Source organism: Aegilops tauschii, chromosome 2 (genome assembly GCF_002575655.3).
Source record: "Aegilops tauschii subsp. strangulata cultivar AL8/78 chromosome 2, Aet v6.0, whole genome shotgun sequence".
NCBI lineage: Eukaryota > Viridiplantae > Streptophyta > Magnoliopsida > Poales > Poaceae > Aegilops > Aegilops tauschii.
In genome coordinates, this window is record NC_053036.3 from 106,411,826 (window position 1) to 106,426,530 (window position 14,705).

The 14,705-nt window shown below is 55.9% G+C and overlaps 1 pseudogene; it reads left to right on the forward strand.

The window, feature by feature from the left end:
* Positions 1–239: 239 nt before the first annotated feature.
* Positions 240–6,014, forward strand: LOC109760300 (cytochrome P450 709B1-like; annotated as a pseudogene).
* The last annotated feature ends 8,691 nt before the right edge of the window (positions 6,015–14,705 follow it).

The window sequence follows — 14,705 nt, forward strand, 5'->3', positions numbered from 1 at the left end:
TCATCTACAAGGTGGTGGCAAAATGTCTGCTAAACCGGTTGAGGCCTATACTGGATGATATTATCTCCCTTGAGCAGAGCGCCTTTGTCCCTGGACGTATGATCACTGATAATGCTTTGATTGTGTTTGAGTGCTTTCATTTTATTCAGCAGGAGAAAGACCCAAATAAAAGTTTCTGCGCGTATAAACTGGACCTCTCCAAAGCATACGATAGAGTGGACTAGATCTTCTTGGAGCGAATGATGAAAAAGATGGGTTTCACTCGCCGGTGGGTGGACTGGATTATGGCTTTCGTCACCTCGGTGAGATATACAGTTAAATTCAATGGAACCCTTCTGGAATCGTTGCACCATCGCGTGGGCTACGGCAAGGTGGTCCTTTGTCCCCGTTTTTGTTCCTGTTTGTGGCTGACGGTCTATCTGCTCTCTTGAAAAAAGGAGAAGAAAAATGCGACTTTACCCCGCTAAAAGTGTGCCGCAGAGCTCCAGGGGTGTCTCATCTTCTATTTGCAGATGATACATTACTGTTTTTTAAAGCAGACGAGGAAGAAGCCCAAAAGGTCTCGGAAGTGCTAAACACATATGTAATGCCACCGGACAATTTATTAATCCGGCCAAATGTAGTGCTCTCTTTGGTTCAGCTTGTGCTATGGACAAACAGGAGGCGGTGAGAACTACATTAAACATAGGTACTGTCACTTTTGAGGAGAAATGTCTAGGGCTCCCAACGCCCGAAGGACGCATGTCACGAGGTAAATTTCAGAATCTGCAATCTCGGTTATTGAAGAGGATTATTGCTTGGGGTGACACCCTCTCTCTCGCCGGTAAGGAAACCATGATTAAGGCAGTTGCCCAAGCTATTCCCACTTATATTATGGGTATTTTTAAGCTTCCTATGTCAGTCTGTGATGACCTGAATAGAATGGTTCGCAACTTCTGGTGGGGCACCTCTGAGGGCAAGAGGAAGACGCACTGGCTTGCTTGGCCAAAGATCCAGGCGCAGAAAAGCAAGGGTGGTCTGGGGTTCAGAGATTTCCGCCTTTTTAACCAGACTCTCCTAGCGAGGCAGGCCTAGCGTTTGCTTACTAAACCCACCAGTTTGTGTGCGCAGGTGCTAAAGGCCCGATACTACCATGATGGACGCCTTGAGGACACGGTCTTCTCAGGGAACTCCTCCCCGACCTGGCAGGCTATCCAACATGGCCTCGAGCTCCTGAAAAATGGCATCATATGGCGTGTTGGGAACGGTCAGGACATTCGCATATGGCGGGACCGATGGTTGCCACGGGAGCCCTCTCGTCAGCCCATCACTCAGCAGGGCACTTGCCGCCTGCGGAGGGTGGCCGAGCTCCTCGACGGTGAGGGCTCTTGGCGCACCGGCCTACTACAGCGCTACTTCCTGCCGGCGGATGCCGCCGCCATCACTAGCATCCGGACCTCGCCACGCGTCACCAACGATATCATCGCCTGGGCGCCGGAGAAGAACGGTATCTTCACCGTCCGATCCGCGTACCGCTTGGCAATGGACGAGCGCGAACGTCCATTGGCCACCGCCATGAGCAGGGCACCGGATGGTCGTCGCGCCATCTGGAAGATCATACGGGGGTGCCCTGCTCCCCCTAAGGTACACGTGTTTGCGTGGAGGGTTGTCACAAATTCACTTGCTACTTGGGCCAACAAGGCTTCACGGCACCTCGAGGATACTGACGTCTGCCCCCTATGTGGTGTTGAACACGAGGACGGATTCCACACGCTTTGCAGGTGCCCACTGGCAAGGGAGCTATGGAGACTCATGGCAATGGACTGGAACATACCCAAGGTGGAGACCATCCGGGACACGGGGCCAGAGTGGCTATTCGCCTTGTTGGAACCCCTGGATGAGACGGCGAGGCTGGTGGTCCTCATGATCATGTGGAGAGTATGGCATGTTCGCAATGAGATTACCCATGACAAACCGCCACCTCCTGCTGAGGCCTCTCGTCGATTCTTACATGGCTATATTACTTCACTATTATGCATCCAGCAACATCCGCAGGCCAATATGGAGAAGGGGGAGATGGTGGTTTGTGATGGCCCGCCGCGCGTGCAGCCCTGCAGGATAGCGACGGCGGCCGAGTTGGGCCCCCCCTAGTGCGGGCTGGGCCAAACTTAACACAGCCGGCAGCTTTGTTGCAGCCACAGGAGCAGCGGGAGGAGGCATGATCCTTCGAGATGATGGAGGGGATATCATCTATAGCGCGTGCAGAGAAATTCGCACGTGTGAGAGTGCGCTGGAGGCGAAGCTCTCGGCGTGTAGAGAAGGCCTAGACCTTGCCTTACACAGGACGACAACGCCTATCATTGTTGAGATGGATAGTGCGGAGGCTGCGGCGATGCTCAAAGCACCCACAACAGATAGATCGCAACACCGGTCTCTCGTTGAAGAGATTAGCAGTCTAGCAGCCCTTGAGGCTAGAGAGGTTGTATTTGCGCAGTGTAGCCGTTGGCAGAACAACGCTAGTCATGTGTTGGCTGCGTATGGGCGTAGTACCCCCGCACGACAGTCTGGTTCGCAGGAGGGCTGGACTTTCTTGTAAACTTGGTTAAGGCTGAGAGACCTCCTTGAGTAAAAAAAACTCCTTCGACCAAATAGCAGCGGCCTTCTACCCTGTTGCGTGGATGGAGAGGAGAGAGGGGGTGTAGCGTGGGGCACGTGACGACTTTTGATAGACCAGACGGAACATCTGAACGCCGGCAATGCTCCTATAGGTTTGCGAAAATTCGGTCGTGTGGAGGCATCCATAGACCAATGCGGTACATAGTCCGGACACCTCGGTCCGAGCATCTATCTGTGGATGTTTGCCCTTAGACCAAGGTGAAAACTATGTGTGAGACCGAGTGCGTGTTGAACCTGGCTAGTACGTACATCTTTTTCGCCCAAGACATGAGAAGACTCCTAGTAGTTCTCACAAGAGAAGCACCGTCAGGTCCGGAGGAATTTCTCCCTACACACTAGCCGCAACTCATTTGTCCTGTTGGTCTTGTTGGAACTCTGCGGTCAAGTGTGCCCCATCGTCTATCACTCCGTCACCAGGAAATCCGAGAACCATATAATCTAATCAATCGTGGGATCGCATTACGTCTACATTTACGAAAACGCGCAGAGGACAAGCAAGCAACCAAGGAAGGATACCACCGTCCAGTAAGTGTCCAACTTGTTACCGGAATTCTCTATGCGCCTATCCATCGGAATTTCACCACAATTGCACGTACTTAACCTCCAACGCGTACGCACTCGGCAGACACGCATGCAGCAGCTGCGCCCAGCTTATTGACGTGATGACCAGGGGCATGCACGCCACCGCTTGGACGGTCTCGGTGGCGCTGGCGGCGGCCGTGCTGGCCTCGTGTGGAGGCCGCGCGCCGTCGCCAGGAGGCTGGCGCGGCAGGGCGTGCGCGGGCCGGGGTACAGGTTCTTCGTCGGGAACCTCGGCGACATCCGGCGGCTCCGCGTGGCCGGCGCCGGCATCGTGCTCGACGTGTCGTCCCACGACTTCATCCCCATCTCCCAGCCCCAGTTCCGCCAATGGATCCCCCTCTACGGTAACATGACATAGTTAGCTTTCCAAGTAGCTAAGCTGCAGTGTCGTGGAGTTTTGACATGGCCAGTGCGTGCTCGCGTGCGTGCAGGCCGCGTGTTCCTCTACTGGTTCGTGTCGACGCCCAACATGTGCGTGGTCGAGTTCGGCACGGCGAAGCAGCTGCTGTCGGACCGCACGGGGCTGTTTCCAAAGAACCGGATGAACCCCATCGTCCGGCTGGTGGGCAAGGGCCTCGTCATGACCGACGGCGACGTCTGGCACCGCCACAAGAAGGTCCTGCACCCGGCCTTCAACGTGGACAAGCTCAAGGTATGTCCATCATAGCAGTGTGCTTGCATGGTGGTGTGCTGGCTTCGCGAACATGTTGCTACCTTTGATATGTACTAGGTGATGACGTCGACAATGGTGGACTGTGTGCTGTCCATGGCGTCCCGGTGGGAGGCGCAGTTGGCCAGCCAGGGGGAAGAAAGACTGCCAGGAGATCGAGCTGACTAGCTAGTTCGAGGAGCTATCCGCGGACGTGATCTCGCGCACCGCCTTCGGCAGCAGCTACAGAGAGGGCAGGAAGATCTTCCTGGCGCTGAACGAGATCCAGTTCATCGCCTTCTCCACCCTCTGGACCGACTACATTCCAGGATTCAGGTACACCACAGATCAAGCACGGTGCTGCATTGTGAGTAAATAGGCAATTTCTCGATTAAATTAATCCACGAGTAAATCACTAGCATGGCATTGACACATATAATCGCATACTGATATTCAGTCAAACTAGCACATACTACGCTAATTGCAGAAAGATCTACGTATAACGCTAGCATGGCTAAAACAGAAAACAGTAGGAGCGGGATAAACGAGTTATACCCTCCAGCAGGCCATGCAGAGGCCGCGGCTTTGGTAGCAACAGCGGCGTCCTTCTTGTCAGCTTCAGCTTTCTCGGCGGCGGCACGTTCGGCGTCGGTGGACATGGTGATGATGAAGGCGACGCGAACGTAGAGGAAGTAGACGATCGGAAGTGAGCAGTCGCGTAATCGCTGCCCAAAAACCTATTCGCCCCTCACCCTTTACAGGAACCAGAAGGGCGTGGTTTCGGAGACCTGCTCTCCCGTCGACTGTGTATGCGGCGGACGGGATGGAGTCACCGGCGGCGGCAGCAGCAAGGGAACGACGGTGGGCGTGCGCGTGGAGCAGATGTGATCTGTTCGTGGCGGCTAGGGTTAGGAGACACCGCACACTTATATAGGCGCAGCCGCGTGGAGAGACGTGGGCTCTCCGTTAGTGACTGGCAAAAATAAGCCAATAGGTGTGAGCTCGGCTCGGCTCAATCCCGCAACCCGCGGCGCATCGTGGCGTGGCAAGGCGGGCGGCGGAGGAGGAGTGCGCGAGGGCCTCTTCTCTTCTCAAGTTCCAATAGCATGTAGAAGAGAAACCCTTATAAGAAGGTCCAACTCCTCTTCCACTTTCGGGGTGAGACTAAACTTTCCACTACATCTAGTGCCATATAACCCACATGGGCCCTTAGAGATTTTTCAGAAATTGCTACATGGGCTAGAGCCCATCTCAAATTTCAGCACTGCATGCACGCTAAGTCTGGCGTCTCCACGTTGATATGTTTGATTGTTTTCCAGGTTTTTGCCTACCGAAAAGAACATGAGGCTGTGGAAGCTGAACAAGACGATGAGAAGCACGCTGGTGCAGATCATCGAGAACAGGCTCGCCGCCAAGGACACGGACGGCTACGGGAGCGACCTGCTGGGGCTGATGCTGGAGGCGTGCGCGCCGGAGCACGGGCACGGGCAGGCGGCGCTGCTAAGCATGGACGAGATGATCGACGAGTGCAAGACCTTCTTCGTCGGGCAGGAGACGAGCCTGCACATGCTCAACTGGACCATGTTCCTGCTGGGCACGCACCCGGAGTGGCAGCAGAGGCTCAGGGAGGAGGTGCTGCGGGAGTGCGGCGGGGTCCCCACCTACGACGCGCTCAGCAGGCTGAGGCTGGTGAACCTGTTCCTGCTGGAGACGCTGCGACTGTACAGCCCGGTGCCGCTCATCCGGCGGAGGACGAGGTCGGAGGTGGAGCTCGGCGGCGTCACGGTGCCGAGGGACGCGCTCCTGACCATCCCCATCGCGACGATGCACCGGGACAGGGAGGTGTGGGGCGAGGACGCCGACGAGTTCAATCCGATGAGGTTCGACGCCGGCGGCGGCGCCGCCCGGGCCGCGAGCCACGTCAACGCGCTATTGTCCTTCTCCATGGGGTCCGAGGACGTGCATCGGGTAGAACTTCGCCATGGTCCAGGCCAAGGCCGAGGTCGCCGTCATCCTCCGGAGGTTCGCGCTGTCGCTCTCCCTGAGCTACGTGCACGCGCTGACCGACGTGATCACGCTGCGGCCAAAGTACGGGCTACTGATGATCATCACAAGACTCGACGCCTGACGCCAATTCATTGAACGGAAAAAAGGAGGTAATAGCACTGCAGGTCCCTGAACTTGCATAGCATGTGATGGTTTGGTCCTTGTATTTGCAAAAGCAGATTATTTCATCCCTAAACTTATCATGGAGGTGCAAGTTTGGTCCTGGGCCAATCACAGCTCGCCAAGTGGATGCCAAGTGGACTAACTTGTCAGCGCGCCGCATTTTGCACTTAGGCCCCTGCCTTCTTCTCTTATCAACCCGCAGTGCACCACCAAGTGGCACCTGTGTTGGTATATTCTTTGGAATGTTCTTTGGAATTCTGTTGAAAGGTTATGCTGAAGCTTTCTGAAAGGTATATGCCCAATTAAGTTTTCTGAAAGGTGCATGCTAAAGTTTTCGTTCGGCCTTCCATTGTCACCGATTAGGTCCTAACTAATTCCCTTGTTGCAATTCTTGCAGAATTGCTGAACAACAGATAACCTGTCCACTTGTCTCTAGGAATGGAACCTGTACTTAACCAAGATTATTTATAAGATGGACAAAACATAACAGACCTAAACGGTCTTATATTAGTTTCCAGAGCTAGTGTTCTCTCGATGCGTCCGAAAGAATCAGATGAACCTGTACTCTTGTAGTTCCCCAAAAATAAGATGGAGAAGGGACGGCATCTTCTCTGTAGCAGCTGCTCGTGCTCTGTCAAGATAATAAGGTAGCACTAGTTGTGCTGTGATGAGCTAGTTAAACTAGTGCATGTTGACAAAGGGGTTCACCAAAAAAAATTGAACTGAATGTTACTAGTAGACGGTCCAATTCTTCTATGTTGGGGTGGCTGGGTTTTATACTACTATATGCATTTTTCTTCGTCATAATCTACTACTACACGCCAGGCACAGGCAGAGTTTCCACGGGTCCTCGCTCGCAGTGTTTGTTAACTGAGCTGACACCTCACCTAATAACTGAACCAAAGCCCTTACTGTACACGTCGTGCATTCCTGTTTTGAGTTTTAAAACTCTGACGGAAAACATCGACGGAGAATTGTTCAGAAACGCGTGGGCGTGGGTTTCCCCTGCCCTGGCAAATTACACTAGCACACTCGGTATTTTCCTTTTTTCACATTAAAAAAAAAAGAACCCCGGCCTCTGCATCGATCTATGCACACAGACACGGCCAACCAATCATCGTTAATATGCATCGACAACTACAACATCAAACATTTGTCAAATCAAAAAGCCTAGATCACTTCAGAACAGAGCATCTGCAATTTTCACAAGGCTAACTCGTCATCGTAGGCGTAGCTGCCGCTGGCCACGGAGCTGATCTGCACCTCGCCGCCGTCGTCGTCGTGGATGACGTCGACGAACACGGCATCCTCCTCCTCCCCGTACTGCTCGGCCGGGACCGCCATCGGGAGGAGGACGACGTTCGGGTCCGCGGCCGGCGCGCCGTTGCGGCTGGCCTTGAGCTGGTCCTCGAACATCTTCTGCACCCTCTTGCCCTGCTCCTCGATCCTCACCTGCAGCCTCCGCTGTATCTGCCGCCAGCAACACCAACCAAGTTAGACAAATCACATATACTTTTCACTGACAGGCATGCATCAGGGCCTAATTTTCTCTTTGGTACGTAGTATATGTGTATATATATGGCGACTTGGCAAGCACACCTCAACTGGGCATATACCTTTCAGAAAGCTTCAACATACACCTTTCAACATAATTTCAAAGTACACAGGTGCCACTTGATGGTGCACTGCGGGTTGATAAGGAAAGAAGGCAGGGGCCTAAATGCAAAATGCGGCGCGCTGATCAACTAGTCCACTTGGCATCCACTTGGCGAGCTATGATTGGCCTAGGACCAAACTTGCACCTCTATGACAAGTTCAGGGATGAAATAATCTGCTTTTGCAAGTACAAGAACCAAACCATCACATGTTGTGCAAGTTCAGGGACCTGCAGTGCTATTACCTCGACAAAAAGACTCGCACGTCTTGCGGATAGGAGTATCCGGAGAGAGAAGGCAGGTGCGGTGACAATTAACGGGTGGTTGTTGCAGCTTTCTCCGCGCGCCATTGCGATTGAAAAACGAATCGACTCGTCTGACGATTGAACGGTACGTATATCCATCCATCCATCCAACGCGTGCGTGTGTTTCAAGTTTGAACCACAACAGCAACCGACGCGTGCGTTTCGCGCATGTCATCCGTTCCTTTCTATTCAACCAACGAATACCTTCCTTTTCCTTTTTTTATCAATTAAAAAATACAACACACCACGAACGTAAGAATTGGACCGTACGCGCTCTCTCTCTCTTCGTCTTCCCCGTGGCCGTACGGCGAGAAAGTCCCCCGGCCGTACACCGTCTTCCTCGATCCAGCACCCAATTCGCGATCGATCGAGTCGCCCCGCCCGACCACGCTCGCCGGCCGCCACGATTTCTTCTTTCCCCTCTTCCTCGCCTCCGGCGCCATCTCCTCCTCAAAAAAGATCACTTTTTTCTTTCCCGATTCCGGCCATCCGTCGACGTTGTTTATTTTCACACAAAGACCGTTCGATGCCGCTCGGGTTCGATCCGTCGATTTGCACGCTCCGATTTCGATCGGTTGCTTTAATTTCCTCCTCCTCCTTCTCGCCACACAATTTCGATCACCCAACCCAACCAAGGCATGCATCCTTCTGCTCCGCTACTCCCAACCACCACCGTCTCGTCCCGTCCCGAGCGATATGCATCCATGGTGCTCGGGACGCCGGCGCTGAGGAACCGAACCGAACCGAAGCAGCACACAAAGGTGACATCTTTGGCCTGGGCACCCGCACCCGCATCGTGCCGGCGGGTGGCCGCAGAGCATGGCGCTCTACGTCGGCGGCCGTATGGTACGGGCACGTCATCGTCCTCTCCAAGTTCCCAATTTTCGCGAGTCGCCCCGTCCGATCCCGACTGGACCACGCCGCCATAAACGTCTCTCCTTGACCCAAGAAACCGTGGCCGGTCGTCTTCCTTGCCTCCTCTCCTCCTCGTCCTCAAAGCTGCAAGCAATCCGCCGACGAGGTCCGTCACAAAATGGACGACGTGGGCGGCAACGTCCCTGCCAGCAAGCACAATTTCGATCATCCAACCCAAGCATGCATGCATGAATGCATCCTTCTGCTCCGCCTCTCCCAACCACCACCGTCTCGTCCCGATCGAGCCATGCATGCTTGGTTCTCGCGACGCCGGCGCTGACGAACCGAAGCAGCACACAAAGCCAAAGGTGATCTCTTTGGCCTCTGTTGAGTATGTATTTTGTATTGCACGTATATTGGAGTTGTCGATCACCTCCTAGTCTTGTATAGTTGAGGTAGAGGTCTTCCCTTATATTATATATATGCGTGCACCAGTACCTCAATCAATCATCGTATTGCAAATTATCTGTCTACATGGTATCAGTTTTCTAGGTTTCTTTGTCGCTTCCGCCGCCGCTCGCGCGCCCTCCGCGCCGGCCGCCGCTTCTACCCGATCCATCCGCCTACCCGCGGTCTTCAGCCGCCGCCGCAGCCGCGCTCCTCCGCGCCAGCCGCCATTCGCGCCTCGCTAGCCGCTGCGCTGCCTCCCGCATCGCTAGCCCGCCCGCCCTCGCTCGCAGCCTGGTTTCCTGTGTCTACCCGGCGACCGCGCACGTACATATACGTGCTTGTACAGCCAAGCGATCGATCCAGGAAATCCATCAGCTTGTACGTGCTTCGTCTAGCTAGCTTCACGTCTAGGAAATCCATCCAGCAGCATGGTTCTATACGTGGTAGCGTGTGTCTCTCGCGCTTCGCCGCCGCTCCCCGCCACCGCCGCTGCCGCGCAGCGCCTCCCCGCGTGCGCCGCCGCCGCCGCCGCTCCCCACCCCCGCCGCCGCCGCGGCGCGCATCCCCGCCCGTGTCGCCGTCGCCGTCCATGGACTCTCAGGGCTACTTCACCATCTACGGTGGAACCGCTCCACCGGCCGCGCCGATCCAGTCGCGTCCTCCCGCACCCGCCGGGTGTTACCCGTTGTCGCCACCAGTGCCTCCCCCGCAGCAACCGCAAGGGGGAGGGGGCCGACGCAACCGGCGTGGCGGCGGTCGCCGCTTGCAGCAGCAGCGGGCCCAGGACGCCCGGGGGGGGGGGGCGCCGCACTATCAGCAAGTTCTCCCCGCTGGCCACCAGGCGTTCATTGGCGCGCCCTTCCAGCCGACTGGCACCAGCTACGGCGCCCTCCTTGCGCCGCCGCCCCTCGGTGGTTATGGCCCGACCGTCCCGGCGCTGCCCTACGGGGGCCTTCCGCCGTCGCCGGTACCTGTGCCATGGGACCCCACCCTCCTCGCCGCCCAGCACTCCGCGCCGTCGCCGCGTAGCTCTGTCGGTGGAGGCGACTGGTACATGGACTCAGGTGCTACTGCGCACATGGCAGCTCATCCCGGTAACCTAACCTCCTCCACTCCAGTTCACACACCCACTCGTATCACTGTCGGCAACGGCTCCTCCTTACCTATTACTCATATCGGTAGCACTAGCTTTCCCTCCACTTCCACACCCATCACTATGTCTAATGTTCTTGTTTCACCTGATTTAGTCACGAACCTAGTTTCTGTTCGTCGTCTTACTCGTGAGAACCCTCTTACTGTTGAATTTGACGGTGTTAGCTTTTCTGTGAAAGACGCCCATACCCGGATGGTCCTTCACCGATGTGACAGTCCCGATGAGCTCTACCCCATGCACGCCGGCGCCTCCACCTCCACACCCATCGCCCTTGCCGCCGGCGTTGACCTTTGGCACGCTCGCTTGGGTCACCTCAACCACACCGTCTTACATCAAATTCTTAGGAGTTTCTCTTTCTCATGTGATAAGCTCGACAAGCACTCTTGTGAGGCTTGTCGCTTAGGCAAGCACGTTCGTCTTCCCTTTAGTGCGTCTTCTTCAGTTTCCACTTTTCCGTTTCAATTACTTCATAGTGATGTTTGGACATCTCCCGTTGCGAGTAACACGGGCTATCTTTACTACTTGGTGATTTTAGATGATTACTCTCATTATGTGTGGACTTTTTCCCTTCGTCGTAAATCTGATGCTTTAGCCACACTCAGCGCTTTTTACTCCTATGTCACCACCCAGTTCGGTCGCCCCATACTCGCACTCCAAACTGATAACGGAAAGGAGTTTGACAACGTCGCTCTTCGCACACTTCTCGCCTCTCACGGCACCACCTTCCGTCTGACTTGCCCCTACACTTCCCAGCAGAACGGCCACGCCGAGCGCATTCTCCGCACTCTTAATGACTGCGTTCGCACGTTACTCTTTCACTCTTAACGTGCCCGCTCGGTTTTGGCCCGATACCCTCGCTACCGCCACTCTCTTTGTTAACATTCGTCCGTGTCGCCCTCGGTGGAACTACGCCCCTCACCACCTTCTCTTCGGCACACCACCGTCCTATGATGGTCTCTGCATCTTCGGGAGTCTCTGTTATCCTAGCACCGCGTCCACCACGCCACACAAGCTCGCACCACGATCCGTCCCCTGCATCTTCCTTGGCTACCCTCCTAACACCAAAGGTTACCGGTGCTATGATCCTGTCACTCATCGTGTGTACACCTCGAGGCATGTGTACTTTGTCGAGACGGTGTTCCCTTTTTTTTCAGGTTCCTCCGGCTTCGGCCCCTTCGGCGCCGGCCCCCGCGCCCCCTTCGTGGAGCGATGGGCGGCGGCAGCCCCCGGCGCCCCCCCGGCACGGCGCCCTCTGCCGCCACCACCTGGCTTCGTGACTCCCTCCCCCGAGGTCGAGTCTGAGCGGGCCCCCGGGTCCCCGTCTCCCTCATACGAGGTTGAGCCCGGCACCCCGCCCGCCACCCCTGCGACGGGCTCGACGTCAACCTCGCCCGCCGCCTCTTCCGCCGCCGCCGCTGCTGCGACCGCCGCTGCCACCGCCGCCGCTGCGGCCTCCGCCGCGGCACCCACCGCCACACCGGGTGCCCCCGCCGCCACGGCCCCTGCCGCGGCGGCACCCGCCGGCCCTACTGCCCCGTCACTTGGCGTGACTACCCGTGCCCGAGCAGGAGTGCTTCGGCCCAGCACGCGCTACTCCGCCGATGAGTATCTGTGCGCCGCCTCGACGTCGACGCCATCACCCGTCCCCACCTCCGCTCGTGCTGCCCTTCAGGATCCCCACTGGCTAGCTGCGATGCAGGAGGAGTTCGACGCCTTACAGCGCAACCACACGTGGCAGCTTGTTCCGCGACCCCCTCGTGCCAACATCATCTCTGGCAAGTGGGTGTTTCGCCACAAGACTCGCCCGGACGGTTCTCTCGAGCGCTACAAGGCTCGGTGGGTGGTTCGTGATTTTCGGCAGTGCGCGGGCGTGGACTTCACCGACACCTTCGCCCCGGTTGTGAAACCGGGCACGGTTCGTGCCGTGCTTCAGCTGGCGGTCTCACGCGCCTGGCCTGTGCACTAGTGGGATGTCTCCAACGCCTTCTTGCACGGCCATCTCGCCGAGCAGGTGTTCTATGAGCAGCCCACTGGTTTCATCGACGCCGAGCACCCTGACTTCGTGTGCTTGCTCTCCCGTTCTCTTTACGGGTTGAAGCAGGCGCCTCGGGCTTGGTACCAGCGTATCGCAGCCTTCCTGCAGTCTCTCGGATTTCGGTCCACTCGCTCTGATGCTTCACTCTTCGTGTATCATCAGGGAGTTGACACTGCATATCTGCTGCTCTACGTCGACGACATCATCCTCACGGCATCCGCCCCGACCTCCTTCAGCGGCTGACTGCTCGTCTTCGTGATGAGTTTGCCCTTAAGGACTTGGGGCCCCTGCACTACTTCCTCGGCATGGAGGTGGTCCGGCGGAGTGACGACTTCTTTCTGCATCAGCAGAAGTACGCCCACGAGCTCCTGGAGCGTGCCGGTATGCTTAACTGCAAGTCGGCGCCCACCCCGGTCGACACGAAGGCGAAGGTCTCTACTCTTGAGGGGTCTCTTGCGTCCGATGGAGCGTTTTATCGCTCTATTGTCGGTTCTTTACAGTACCTGACGTTGACTCGCCCCGACCTGCAGTACGCTGTCCAGCAGGTGTGCCTCCATATGCACGCCCCGCGTGACTCTCACTGGACTCTGGTGAAGCGTATTCTCCGTTACATACGCGGCACCATGTCTTTGGGACTCACCCTGACAGCCTCCGCCTCCACCGACCTTGTGGCCTACTCGGATGCCGACTGGGCTGGCTGCCCCGACACGCGACGCTCTACGTCAGGCTACTGCGTCTACCTTGGGCCATTGTTGATCTTTTGGTCATCGAAGCGGTAGCCGCACCCGCATCCTGCCCAACGTCCGGCGCGTGGCCGCAGAGCATGCCGCTCTACCCCGACGCACGTACGGGACGGGCAACGTCCTCGTCCTCTCCAAGTTTCCAGTTTTTGCGAGTCGCCCCGTCCGATCCCGACCACGCCGCCGTAAACGTGTCCCTCCTTCACCCGACCACCCAATGCAAAAAACCGTCGGCCGGCACTCTTTCCTCGCCTGCCGCATGACATTGCCTCCTATCCTCCTCGTCCTCAAAGCTGCAATCCGCTGACGAGGTCCGTCAAATAATGGACGCCGGCCGGCTGCCGCTGAGGAAGCAGATCAACGTTGAACCTTCTCTTTCTCTCTCTCTCTGGGCCGGCATCGTGTCGTGCCCAACGGACGACGTGGCCGCCAAGGTCCCTGCCGGCGAGCACGACCCGGCCTACGCGTGCGCGTCGTACGTCCACGAGCCCATGCATGCATGCAGCGGTGTGATGACGGACTAGTTGTTGACGATCAAGGACGGCCGGATCGACGTACGTGCATGCGCATGGAGCTGCCGGCCGGCCGGCGAGAGCTGCGGCGACCAGGCCAGCACCTACGTGCATGACATGCTTGGGAATCGCTGTCCTATACGTACACAGCTAAAAGTACTAGAAGAAAGAAGGATTGGTGAGCACGCACGCATGCACTGCGCCGTTTCGCTTCATTCGAATTTTTCTTTTTCTTTTTTGCGACTCAAGATGCTTCATTAATTGAACAGCGGGACTACAATCGTTCTGCATGCTAGCAACCAAGATTTTTGGTACAAAATTTATTCATGAACATCTTCTTATCATGGTCGACGCATGCACATCACAAAGATGTGCCCGTTTATTGGCTTCTCTTCAGTGAAGTTCAATTGGAAAGACTACATATTCCCGCCCGAAGACATACCTATCTATATGAGCACCTCTAAAAGACTGAGCCGGCACATCTTTTTGTTATTGATGAAGTCGCCACAGACTCCTTCGTAGTCGATGTGATCGTCTTCTATCACTAAGCGCACATCGTCAGAATACCTGAAATAAATTCGTGAAAATGCGACCACCAATGCCAAGTCTAGGACTTGAATTCTCATGGGTTGTTTTCACCACAAGGAAGGTAATCATCTGAGCAATTCACTCGTTCTTGTTTTTTTTCAAAAGGCTATAAGCCATGTGTACAAGATTTAATTTACGGCCTATATCCTCTCTACATATTAGTTAATGTTTTCCCTTTTTTTCCCGCACAAAACTATACCAGGGTCAAACTTGGACTCGATGCTCCTCTGACATATAGGTATACCCATTAAAATAATAATTATAATATGTGTGTGATGATTCATTGCCCCCTCCCCCTGCACGTGAACCGGTCTCCCACCTCTCGACGAGGGCGATGTGGGCGGTATGGGGAATGCA